The following is a 13,375-nucleotide window of genomic DNA, read 5'->3' as shown; positions in this document are numbered from 1 at the left end:
CCAAGAAAATGTGAAAATAAAGGCAATCATGCTACATTTTCGTAGTGGTTCAGAAACTTTCATAGTTTTATGCAACTGCTTTCTTTCTGTAGTAAAAGCATGAATAAAACCTTTGCAGGCATATGAACATCCCTACATTGAGCCACTTCGACAAATACAGTGGAATTTTCCAGCGGATTCTGTAAATGGCCAAACGAAAATGTGTCCTCTCCGAGACCTGACACGGAGTTTCTTGTGCCTGCTGACTCCAGCTAAATCTCCCAGGACGCAGCCGCTTCCGCACTTCCTGCGCTCGCGACAGCACCTGAAGTTTTGGCGTCTCGGCACAGGCCCCCACCCACGGGCCCGGCTCCCCGTACAAAAGCTGGACCCCAAGAGGCACCAACTAGTTTTAGGAGAAAAGCTGGCACAACTGACTAGTTTTCAGTCGAAAAATTTTATCAAATGTTCCCTCCGATTTTCAAAGCAGGAGGGCCCTAGGCGTACCCGTCTGGGTTTGTATAGGCGCACAGACCTTGTGCCGGCCAAGGAGATAGGGCCGCATCCTCCCCTCTCGCGGCGCCTTCTCCACTTTCACGCCGCCTTCCCGAGCCTAAAGGTGCGTCAAGCGGAGAGAGCGCGCGGCCACACCTACCTGAGTCAGGTGAGTCTAGGGCGGGGCGCGGGTCTCCGGGAACCGGACTGGCGTGATCGAGGGGGCAGCTCTGGGCGCAGGGCCGAGCAGCCCCCTCCTCCTCGCTGCTCCCGCCGCCGGAGTCGCCTCAGTCGCCTAGTGCACGGCGCTTCCTCATTTTGGGCAACTTCCTTAACGCTCCCGGGCAGGCCCCGCACTTCCTCCCGGCCGCCGCGCTCCACCGCCCCGGGACCGCCCCGCCGCCCTTGCGCCTCGAGCGCCCAGTGTGCCATGTGCGCCCCCAGCGCCCAGGGCAGGGCAGCGGCGGCCAGAGCGCGCGGGAACCCAGCCCGCGGGGTTGACCTACGAGGCGGGAGGCCGGAGGGGAGAAGAGGGAGGAGCCGGGTGGGCACTCCTTGCCAATTCCCGGGCGCAGAAGGCCCGGACAAGGGGGCTTCATACCAAAAAAGGGCGCGCGGCCAACAACAGGAGCCTCTTGCCACCTGGCCTGCCTGCTGCCTGATCCTTCGAAGGACCGACAGGCACTCAGGAGCACGCTCATTTGCGGTGCAATTGCTTGGGAAGAGAATCTTGTTCACTGTGCCGGTATTCCCAGTCACCAACCCAAGACGCTTCTGCTGACTGGTGATCAGAAGGCCTCTGTCATCCTGCCAGGTGGCTTCTGCCTTAGGTGAACCTCAGATTTTATAGCGCACCTTTGGGTGAGACCAGCCTGTCCAACAAGGCAGTTTTCTGAGGGCTTTCATTATTACAAGGTTCTTGACAGTGAGTTAAACTTGCTTCCTTCTTACCCACGAACGGTTCTGTTTCATCCTAATTAAAGTTTCATCCTTCTCCGTAGTCTTTAAAATAGTTTAAAAACACCTACGTGGTTCCCCTCCCCCCTTTTTTCTGTTAACCCTCTTTAAAATTTTCCCATAAAACAGTTTCAAGCCCCTCACAATCTTGGTAACAGTGGCTAACAGTGCCTGTTTTAAAAAGCTGTACCTGAACCGAAATACAATCAATAAAATAAAATATATAGTGTTAGATTATAATTGCCATGGAGAAAAATAACGTGATAGGAAGCGTTTACACTCGGTTGGAGCCCCTCAGCATTTTCCACTGGGACATTCTCTTCCATTTATTTTTGCCACTAAATTTTTATTCCAAGTGAAAGATTTTTATTATGGTTATATTTGTTAACCACTGGACTTAATTTTACTGCAATTAACCAGTGAAATATCCATTGTTGTCTAAACAGAGGCTGCAGATCCTCTGGCAATATTATTGGAAATGGGCAGGAGGGTGATCTGTCTTGCTTTTACTAAGATTACAACGTTTCCTTAGGGAATGCTAATGGGAGATGAGATGGAGGTTTGGATCCATCTCTAAGCCACCCTTTAGCATTGCTGCAGTCCTTCCCATCTTTGAGTCATCTTGAAAGTTAATTAGTATGCTTTTAATGATTTTTTTAAATGTTAAAATCATCACACAAATGCCTAGAAAAAGAATCCCCCTAAAAGTCAACACACATTTCTCCCAGCCTTTCTTCCTTCACCCCATGTGCCATTTCCTTTTGCTGACTTCGCTTTTTATCTTTCATTGAAATAAATCTTAGCTGTGATTATATGCATTGTTAGGAAGGCTTCCTAACAAAGCCCTGCACCCAGAGGGTCTCAGGGACTCCTGACACCTTTACTTTTTAAAGTCTCCTGTTACCTGGAGGTCCTTTATTTTTATATTTCTTTGAAAATAGTAAATATATATTTTATATGTGGTTTTGCTGTGTTAATTTCACCTTATGAAGTCTTTAATGTATATTTATGTTGTCTGAGTGTTACCATTGGTTCTTGCTCATGGTGCCTGGCTTCCCTGTGTATTTGGTTACATTGGATGTGAGCCACTCATTGTACTTAAAAAATTATTTGTGGAGATTAATTGAGGCCTAGGGAGAAGGTACTTTCTTTCAGAAAGAATTTGCCTTTGCTTCTGTCAGAAGCCTAGGGTGCAACTGGTGTTTGGACAATTTAAGGTAAATTCCCAGCTTATGTGTTTTGGAACCACCTAGGTGATATGAATCTGGGCTGGAAATTTGGGCACAATTTTGGTCAGCTGATGGTTACTGTTTCTCAAGCATTCATTTCTTATGCTCTGTGCTTCCATTTACATTTCTTTTAATCTTTTGAGGCCGTGTTTTTTGTATTCCATTCTTTCTCTCTCTTAGTTCACTCCATCATTTTGGTGGAACACAATCTTCAGGAGTTTCCTGAGAAGCAGAAGTAGGTATTTTATTCCTGTACACAGATATTTATTTTTTTAAAAACGTATTAACAAGTAGATACGTTACAGTTCATAGGACTCCACAAGGTGAAGTGTGTCTTTAAAATACTTTAGGCAATCATATATTTCTAATGCCCTAATATTCCCAATGAGAGTCCATATTTAACATCCCTATGTTAATTATCAATACCTGGGGTGGGTATGTTGCCACTGGTAAGAGAAGCCATGTAGTGGTGGCCTCCAATGTGGTTAGAATTCTAGCTGACCACTAACTGGGATGTGAATCCCAGATAAGGGAAGTAGAAGTAGGTATTTTAAAGATCTTCCATATCCCCAAAGTTTCTACCTTCAAGTTTGATTGATGGTTTAGATTGTAATTACACCTTTTTCTTCTCTCAAGATTTGAGAGAGAATTATCAGGATTTTGTAGACTTACAAATGTAGTTTTTGGGAGGTGGGGACATGACCTCACTGTGATACTTTCAAACTTCTGTTTTATAGATGAGCCAGCACTTTCCTAAATATCCAGTTAAGCACTTCTCCTTTTCTTGTTTGGTTACTATTGGTAACTTACATTTTTATTTCTCCCCCTTCCTTTTTTTACTGGGGAGGGGTAGAAGGGAGGTGTGAGTGAAAGAGGAGGAAGCGTTCTTTATTTTTTTCTAGATAATGGATATTCTTTGACTCATGAATAATCCTACCATGAACATCTGTATACAAGTTTTCATGTGGATTTATGTTTTATTTTTTTCTTGGATATAAAACTAGGAGTGGAATTACTGGGTTCTATGGTAACTCTATGTTTAACACTTTGAAGAACTGCCAGACTGTTTTCCAAAGTGGCTTTACCACATAAAGATGGCCAATAGGCACGTGGAAAGGTGTTCAGAATCATTAATTATTAGAGAAATGCAAATCAATATTACAATGAGGTACCACCTCACACTGGTCAGAATGGCTATCATCAAAAAGTCTAGAAATAACAAATGCAAGGGAGGGGGCAGAAAAAAAGGGAACCCTCCTACACTGTTGGTGGGAATGTAAATTGGTACACCCACTATGGAAAACAGTATGGAGGTTCCTTAAAAACTAAAAATAGAGTTGCTGTATGATCCAGCAATTCCACTCCTGAGCATATACCTGGAGAAAACTATAATTTGAAAATATACATGCACACCAATGTTCATGGCAGCACTATTCACAATAGTCAAGACATGGTGGCAACCTAAATGTACATCAACAGATGAACAGATAAAGAAAATGTGGTATATATACACAATGGAATACTGCTCAGCCATAAAAAAGAAGGAAATAATGCCATCTGCAGCAACATGGATGGACCTAGAGATTATCATACTAAGTAAAGTAAGTCAGACAGAAAAAGACAAATACCACAGGATATTACTTATAGGTGGAATCTAAAATATGACACAAGTGAACTTACTTATGAAACAGAAACAGACTCACAGACATAGAAAGCAAACTTATGGTTACCAAAGGGGAAAGAGGGTGGGGGAGGGACAAATTAGGAGTATTGGATTAGCAGATACAAACTACTATATATAAAATAAATAAACAACAAGGTCCTACTGTATAGCACAGGGAACTATTCAATATCCTGTACAAAATCATAATGGAAAAGAATATAAAAATCAATATATATGTATAACTGAATCACTTTGCTGTGCACCAGAAACCAATACAACATTGTAAATCAATTATACTTCAATTTAAAAAAACCCAACAAAGTGGCTTTACCCTTTTTAGATTTCCACCAGCAATGTGAGAGGGTTCCAATTTCTCTCCATCCTTATCAGCTCATGTAATTGTCATTTTGATTATAGCCACCCTAGTGCATGTGAAGTGGTATCCTACTGTGACTTTGATTTGCATTCCTTTATGTCATAATGCTAAGAATCTTTTGATGTGCTTTATGGCCATTTGTATATCTTCTTTGGAGAAACGTTTATTCAGATCCTTTGCCCACTTTTCAGTTGACTCATTTTTATTATTGAGTTGTAAGAGATCTTTACATATTTTGGATACAAGTCCCTTATTTGATATAAGATTTGCAAATATTTTATCCCACTTTGAGGGTTGTCTTTTCCCTTTTTTGATGGTATCATATACCAAACAAAAGTCTTTAATTTTGATGAAGTTCAATTTTCCCAGTTTTTCTTTTTTTGCTTGTAGTTTTGTAGTATATATAAGAAGCCATTGTCTAACCCAAGATCTTGAAGATTTACTCCTATGTTTTTCTCTCGGATTTTTATAGTTGTAACTCATACCTTTATGTCTCAGATCCATTTTGAGTTAATTTTTATATATAGTTTGGGGCAAAGGTCCAATTTCAGCTTTTTCTCAGGCACATATCCAGTTTTCCCAACAGTAGGTGTTGAAACAACTATTCTGTCCACAATTATCTTGACACCCTGTTGAAGATCAACATAAAGGTTTATTTCTAGACTCTCCACTCCATCTCATTGATCTATGTATCTGTCCTTACACCAGAACTACAGAATCTAAAATACTGTAGTTTTGTAATAAACTTGGAAATTGGGAAGTTTGAATCATCTAGCTTTGTTCTTTTTCAAGATTGCTTTGGCTGTTATGGTTCCTTTGCATTTTTTATATGAATTTTAGGATCAACTTGTCAATTTATGCAAAAACAGAAGCTGGGGTTTGATAGGGATTGTGTCGACCCTGTAGATCAATTTGGGAGCATTTCCATCTTAACAACATTAAATATTCTTATCCACGAACATGGTCCATTTTTTTAGGTCTTCTTCAATTTCTTTCTTTTTCTTTCTTTCTTTTTATGGCTCCTCTACTTCTTTGAACATATTTATAATAACTCCTCTGAAGTCTTTGTCCACTAGGCCCACCGTCTGGGCCTACAAAGGCTGTTTCTATTGCCTGCTTTCTATTCCTGAGTATAGGTGATGATTCCCTGATTCTACACATGTCTCATTTTCTTTTTTGGTTGAAAACTGAACACTTTAGGTTATACATGGCAATTTTGGAGACTGATCTCCTCTCCACCAGGGCTTGTTGATGTTTGCCTGTTTGCTGGTGCATTTGTCTGGTATTGGCTGGACTATTTTCCTGGCTGTGGGAAGCCTGTGATGTCACTCCTCTGAGGGCACAGCCTTGGGTGTGGGACAGTATCTCTGACCATGGGGAGTGACTGTGGTCTTAATGGGGTCTCTTTGACTTTGTCTTTCCCTGATCTTCCTGATGAGCTTCTGACTGGTTTGCTGTTGGTGTCACACCAAGATTTTAACCTCTTTTAATTGCCTGCTGATTTCTTTGTTGTTTTCAACAATGCCCTGGGTATAAATTGCTCAACTGTTTGATCCAATTAAAGTCAATTCTCTTTGCAGGTACAGATGTTACCAGGCTTTGAGGCTTGCTCCTACCCAGGAAGGCTCTTTTTAGCTACCTCTTGTTGTGGTTCTGTTAATCTTCCAGCTGGTCTGTTTTGCTTATTGCTACTAGTATTATTAAGTTACCATCTTCCTTTTAATTGCTCACCTCCAGAACTTCTATTGTTTTTAACAACACTTTTAGATGTGAACTTCCTTATGTTATATTCCCATTAACTAACATTAGTCCCTATGGACCTACTCATCCCTGAACCAAACAAATAACTGTTGCACCCTCCTTGGCATGCATGCTAGAGATTGTACTTGCCTATCTCAGACAGTGGAAAATTAAACTTATAAAATTGACACTTTGTAAAAAATGACTGATATTTTTCTTTTAGTTCAGTAGTACTCAAATGAATTTTGTTTCTTTAAGTCTATATGTGGTCTTAGGGAGATGGTGAATGATTTGTGGAGGAAATTAAGTTAAATATAAAGTAAATAACTTGATGAGAAAATATTACTTTAAGAAAGTCTTCTAATGTAAAGCATTAAGCGTATTGGTATGAAATTCTATTAAATATTAGTACCCTGGGAATCATAATCTATTTCAAGCATACCTAGAAAAAATATGCCTAGAAACAAAGAAACATATTCTGATGCAAAATATGTTGCAGTTCCATGAATGGACATTTCCTGCTTGCATTTCCCATATATCTCTTCCCTTAATAATGTTTGAAAAACTTGACTGATTTGAATTTTCAGGTTTGATCTGGGGTTGCAGTTACCACCTTGAAACTCAATTAAGAATGAAAACTTGTTGTTCTTTTCATTCATACAAATGGCCAACAGGTACACGAAAAGATGTTCTAGATCACTAATCATCAGGGAAATGCAAATCAAAACCACAATGAGATACCACCCCACACCTGTTAGAATGGCTATCATCAAAAAGAATAGAAATAACAAATTTGGTGAGAATGTAGAGAAAAGGGATCCCTTGTTCTATTCGTGGGAATGTAAATCGGTGCAACCATTATGGGAAAGAGTAGGGAGGTTCCTCAAAACATTGAAAACAGAGCTACCATATCATCCAGGAATTCCACTTCTTGGTGTTTGTCTGAAGAAAATAAAAGCATGAACTCGAAAAAATATCTTCACCCCCATGTTCATTGCAACATTATTTACAATAGCTAAGATATAGAAACAACCTAAGTGTCCATTGGTGGATGAATGGATAAAGAAAATGTGGTGTATAGACACAGTGGAATATTATTCAGCCATAAAAAAGAAGGAAATTGTGCCATTTGTGAAAACATGGATGGACCTAGAGGGTATAATGCTAAGAGGAATAAGTCAGACAAAGACAAATACCATGTGGCTCACTTAAAAAAGGAATCTAATATATATATATAGAAGCCCATAGGTACAGAGAACAGACTGGTGGTTGCCAGAGGAGGTGGGGGATAAGAGATATGGGTGAACTGTTTTTGTCTTTTTTTGTTTAAAAAAATTGTATTTATTTTTGAAATTTAAAATGAAAAGCTTTCAAATTAATGTATCTTTTATAATTATTAACACAGTTTGTTGTGAAATTTGTTGCCATACAGAAATTGAAAAAAGGAGTGACTGACTGAAGTCACTGACTGAAGTTATTGACTGAAGTCAATATATACTTTGACTTTTGAGTCTGCGGACCCTCAAGTCTACCTTCTCTCCAAATGGAGGCTCTTTGATTTGAGTCAAAGACAAAATAGATGGAAAGGAATGTCAGGGGGCTACTAGACAGATGGGGTTAAATGAAGACAGAATTTATACCCAGAAATGACTCAAGAAAGAACTCTGGCTTTCCAAAGAAAATATGTATCTAATAAAATGGGTAAAATATAAAAGTCATCCCAAGTCACAACTCTAGAGGCAGCTACTCAAACTTTTCTTGATGTAGTTTTAGTCATTTCTCTGCATACAGAGACATATAAATGTGTTATTATATATGTTGTTTTATCACTCAGTTATAGGATTAGATAGCATGTTATAGAAATATATTTTTTAACATCTTTATTGGAGTTTAATTGCTTTACAGTGGTGTGTTACTTTCTGCTTTATAACAAAATGAATCAGTTATACATATACATATGTCCCCATATGTCTTCCCTCTTGTGTCTCCCTCCCTCCCACCCTCCCTATCACACACTTCTAGGTGGTCACAAAGCACTGAGCTGATCTCCCAGTTCCCACTAGCTATCTATATTATGTTTGGTAGTGTATATATGTCCATGCCACTCTATCACTTTGTCCCAACTTACTCTTCCCCCTCCCCATATCCTCAAGTCTATTCTCTAATAGGTCTGCGTCTTTATTCCCGTATTGCCTCTAGGTTCTTAATGACCATTTCTCTCTCTCTCTTTTTTTTTTAGATTCCATATATATGTGTTATATGGTATTTGTTTTTCTCTTTCTGACTTACTTCACTCTGTATGACAGACTCTAAGTCCATCCACCTCACTACAAATAACTCAATTTTGTTTATTTTTATGGCTGAGTAATCTTCCATTGTATATATGTGCCACATCTTCTTTATCCATTCATCTGTTGATGGACACGTAGGTTGCGAGCATGTCCTGTCTATTGTAAGTAGAGCTGCAATGAACATTGTGGTACATGACTCTTTTTGAATTATGGTTTTCTCAGGGCATATGCCCAGTAGTGGGATTTCTGGGTCATATGGTAGTACTATTTGAAGTTTTTTAAGGAACCTCCATACTGTTCTCCATAGTGACTGTATCAATTTAGATTCCCACCAACAGTGCAAGAGGGTTCCCTTTTCTCCACACCCTCTCCAGCATTTATTGTTTGTAGATTTTTTGATGATGGCCATTCTGACCGGTGTGAGATGATATCTCATTGTAGTTTTGATTTGCATTTCTCTAATGATTAATGATGTTGAGCATTCTTTCATATGTTTGTTGGCAATCTTTATATCTTGGGAGAAATGTCTATTTAGGTCTTCTCTCCATTTTGGATTGGGTGGTTTGCTTTTTTGAGCTGCATGAGCTGCTTGTAAATTTTGGAGATTAATCCTTTGTCAGTTGCTTCATTTGCAGATATTTTCTCCCATTCTGAGGGTTGTCTTTTCATCTTGTTTTCATCTTGTTTATGGTTTCCTTTGCTGGGCAAAAGCTTTTAAGTGTCATTAGATCCCAAGTGTTTATTTTTGTTTTAATTTCCTTTCCTCTAGGAGGTGGGCCAAAAAGGATCTTGCTATGATGTATGTCATAGAGTGCTCTGCCTATGTTTTCCTCTAAGAGTTTGATAGTGTCTGGCCTTACATTTAGGTCTTTAATCCATGTTCAGTTTATTTTTGTGTATGGTGGTAGGGAGTGTTCTAATTTCTTTCTTTTACATGTAGCTGTCCAGTTTTCCCAGCACCATTTATTGAAGAGGCTGTCTTTTCTCCACTCTATAATCTTGTCTCCTTTATAAAAGATAAGGTGAGCCTATGTGCGTAGGTTTATCTCTGGGCTTTCTATCCTGTTACATTGATCTACATTTCTGTTTTTGTGCCAGTACCATACTGTTTTGATTACTGTAGCTTTGTAGTAGAGTCTGAAGTCAGGGAGCCTGATTCCTCCAGCTCCATTTTTCTTTCTCAAGATTGCTTTGGCTATTCGGGGTCTTTTGTGTTTCCATACAAATTTTGAAATTTTTTGTTCTAGTTCTGTGAAAAATGACAGTGGTAGTTTGATAGGGATTGCATTGAATCTGTAGATTGCTTTGGGTAGTATAGTCATTTTCACAATGTTGATTCTTCAAATCCAAGAACATGGTATATCTCTCCAACTATTTGTATCATCTTTAATTTCTTTTATCAGTGTCTTATAATTTTCTGCATACAGGTCTTTTGTCTCCTTAGGTAGGTTTATTCCTAGGTATTTTATTCTTTTCGTTGCATTGGTAAATGGGAGCGTTTTCTTAATTTCACTTTCAGATTTTTCATCATTAGTGTATAGGAATGCAAGAGATTCTATGCATTAATTTTGTATCCTGCAACTATACCAGATTCATTGATTAGCTATTGTAGTTTTCTGCTAACATCTTTAGGATTCTCTATGTATAGTATCATGTCATCTGCAAACAGTGACAGCTTTACTTCTCTTTTTCCAATTTAGATTCCTTTGATTTCCTTTTCTTCTCTGATTGCTGTGGCTAAAACTTCCAAAACTCTGTTGAATAAGAGTGATGAGAGTGGACATCCTTGTCTTGTTACTGATCATAGTGGAAATGGTTTCAGTTCTTCACCATTGAGGATGATGTTGGCTGTGGGTTTGTCATAATGGTATTTATTATGTAGAGGAAAGTTCCCTCTATGCCAATGTTCTGGAGGGTTTTTATCAAAAATTGGTGTTGAGGGCTTCCCTGGTGGCGCAGTGGTTGAGAATCCGCCTGCCGATGCAGGAGACAAGGATTCGTGCCCTGGTCCGGGAAGATCCCACATGCCGCGGAGCAACTAAGCCCGTGAGCCATGGCCGCTGAGCCTGTGCGTCCGGAGCCTGTGCTCCGCAACGGGAGAGGCCACAGCAGTGAGAGGCCCGCATACAGCAAAAAAAAAAAAAAATTGGTGTTGAATTTTGTTGAAGGCTTTCTCTGCATCTATTGAGATGATCATATGGTTTTTCTCCTTCAATTTCTTTATATGGTGTATCACATTATTGATTTGTGTATATTGAAAAATCCTTGCATTCCTGAGATAAACCCCACTTTATCATGTTGTATGATCCTTTTACTGTGCTGTTGGATTCTCTTTGCTAGTATTTTGTTGAGGATTTTTGCATCTATGTTCATCAGTCATATTGGCCTGTAATTTTCTTTCTTTGTGACATCTTTGTCTGGGTTTTGTATCCGGATGATAGTGGCCTCCTAGAATGAGTTTGGGAGTATTCCCTCCTCTGCAATTTTTTGGAAGATTTTGAGAAGGATAGGTTTTAGCTTTTCTCTCAATGTTTGATAGAATTGGCCTGTGAAGCCATCTGGTCCTGGGCTTCTGTTTGTTGGAAGAATTTTAATCACAGTTTCAATTTCAGTGCTTGTGATTGGTCTGTTCATATTTTCTATTTCTTCCTGGTTCAGTCTCAGAAGGTTGTGCATTTCTAAGCATTTTTCCATTTCTTCCAGGTTGTCCATTTTATTGGCATAGTGTTGCTTGTAGTAATCTCTCATGATCCTTTGTATTTCTGCAGTGTCAGTTGTTACTTCTCCTTTTTCATTTCTAATTCTATTGATTTGAGTCTTTTCCCTTTTTTTCTTGATGAGTCTGGCTAATGATTTATCAATTTTGTTTATCTTCTCAAAGAACCAGCTTTTAGTTTTATTGATCTTTGCTATCATTTCCTTCATTTCTTTTTCATTTATTTCTGATCTTATCTTTATGATTTCGTTCCTTCTGCTAACTTTGACATTTTCTTTTTTTTCTATTTTATTTTAATTTTTAAAACATCTTTATTGGAGTATAATTGCTTTACAGTGCTGTGTTAGTTTCTGCTTTATAACAAAGTGAATCAATTATACATATACATATGTTCCCATATCTCTTCCCTCTTGCATCTCCCTCCCTCCCACCCTCCCTATCCCACCCCTCTAGGTGGTCACAAACCACCTAGCTTATCTCCCTGTGCTATGTGGCTACTTCCCACTAGGTATCTATTCTACATTTGGTAGTGTATATATGTCCATGCCACTCTCTCATTTTGTCTCAGCTTACCCTTCCCCCTCCCCATATCCTCAAGTTCTTGCTCTAGTAGGTCTGTATCTGTATTTCCATCTTACCCCTAGGTTCTTCATGACTTTTTTTTTCTTCTTAGATTCCATATATATGTGTTAGCATACGGTATTTGTTTCTCCCTTTCTGACTTACCTCACTCTGTATGACAGACTCTAGGTCCATCCACCTCACTACAAATAACTCAATTTCATTTCTTTTTATGGCTGAGTAATATTCCATTGTATATATATGCCACATCTTCTTTATCCACTCATCTGTACTTTGGGGTTTTCTTGTTCTTCTTTCTCTAATTGCTGTAGGTGTAAGGTTAGGTTGTTTGTTTGAGATGTTTCTTGTTTTTTAAGGTAGGATTGTATTTCTATAATCTTCACTCTTAGAACTGATTTTGCTGCATCCCATAGGTTTGGGTCATCGTGTTTTCATTGTCATTTGTTTCTAGGTATTTTTGATTTCCTCTGATTTCCTCAGTGATTTCTTTGTTATTAAGTAGTGTATTGTTTAGCCTCCATGTTTTTGTATTTTTTACAGATTTTTTACTGTAATTGATATCCAGTCTCATAGCGTTGTGGGCAGAAAAGATGATTGATATGATTTCAATTTTCTTAAATTAACCAAGGCTTGATTTTTGACCCAAGATATGATCTATCCTGGAGACTGTTCCATAAGCACTTGAGAAGAAAGTGTATTCTGTTGTTTTTGGATGGAATGTCCTATAAATATCAATTAAATCCATCTTGTTTAATGTATCATTTAAAGCTTGTGTTTCCTTATTTATTTTCATTTTGGATGATCTGTCCATTGGTGAAACTGGGGTGTTAAAATCCCCTACTATGATTGTGTTACTGTTGACTTCCCCTTTTATGGCTGTTAGTATTTGCCTTATGTACTGGGGTGCTCCTATGTTGGGTACCTAAATATTTACAATTATTATATCTTCTTCTTGGATTGATCCTTTGATCATTATGTAGTGTCCTTCTTTGTCTGTTGTAACAGTCTTTGTTTTAAAGTCTATTTTGTCTGATATGATAATTGCTATTCCAGCTTTAATTTCATTTCCATTTTCATGGGATATCTTTTTCCATCCCCTCACCTACAGTCTGTATATTTCCCTAGGTCTCAAGTGGGTCTCTTGTAGAATGCATGTGTGAGGATCTTGTTTTTGAATCTATTCAGCCAATCTATGTCTTTTGGTTGGAGCTTTTAATCCATTTACATTTAATGTAATTATCGATATGTTGTTCCTATTACCATTTTCTTAATTGTTTTGTGTTTGTTACTGTAGGTCTTTTCATTCTCTTGTGTTTTCTGTCTAGAGAAGTCCCTTTAGCATTTGTT

The 13,375-nt window shown here is 38.6% G+C and overlaps 1 protein-coding gene across 2 annotated transcripts in view; it reads right to left on the bottom strand.

Moving 5' to 3' along the window:
• SYK (spleen associated tyrosine kinase) overlaps positions 1-901 on the bottom strand; it is a 93,455-nt gene extending 92,554 nt beyond the window's left edge. The window contains exon 1 of one of the 2 annotated variants that reach the window (XM_067039805.1): positions 635-901. The gene's annotated coding sequence lies outside the window, so the exon portion shown is untranslated. The remainder of the gene's footprint in view (positions 1-634) is intronic. The other variant, XM_059071507.2, reaches the window with a different exon arrangement.
• Between the last annotated feature and the right edge of the window lie 12,474 nt (positions 902-13,375).

The sequence above is a fragment of the Kogia breviceps genome, chromosome 8, assembly GCF_026419965.1.
Source record: "Kogia breviceps isolate mKogBre1 chromosome 8, mKogBre1 haplotype 1, whole genome shotgun sequence".
Classification (NCBI taxonomy): domain Eukaryota; kingdom Metazoa; phylum Chordata; class Mammalia; order Artiodactyla; family Physeteridae; genus Kogia; species Kogia breviceps.
The sequence above is the reverse complement of the archived record's forward strand: the minus strand, read 5'-3'. Positions and strand labels throughout refer to the sequence as shown.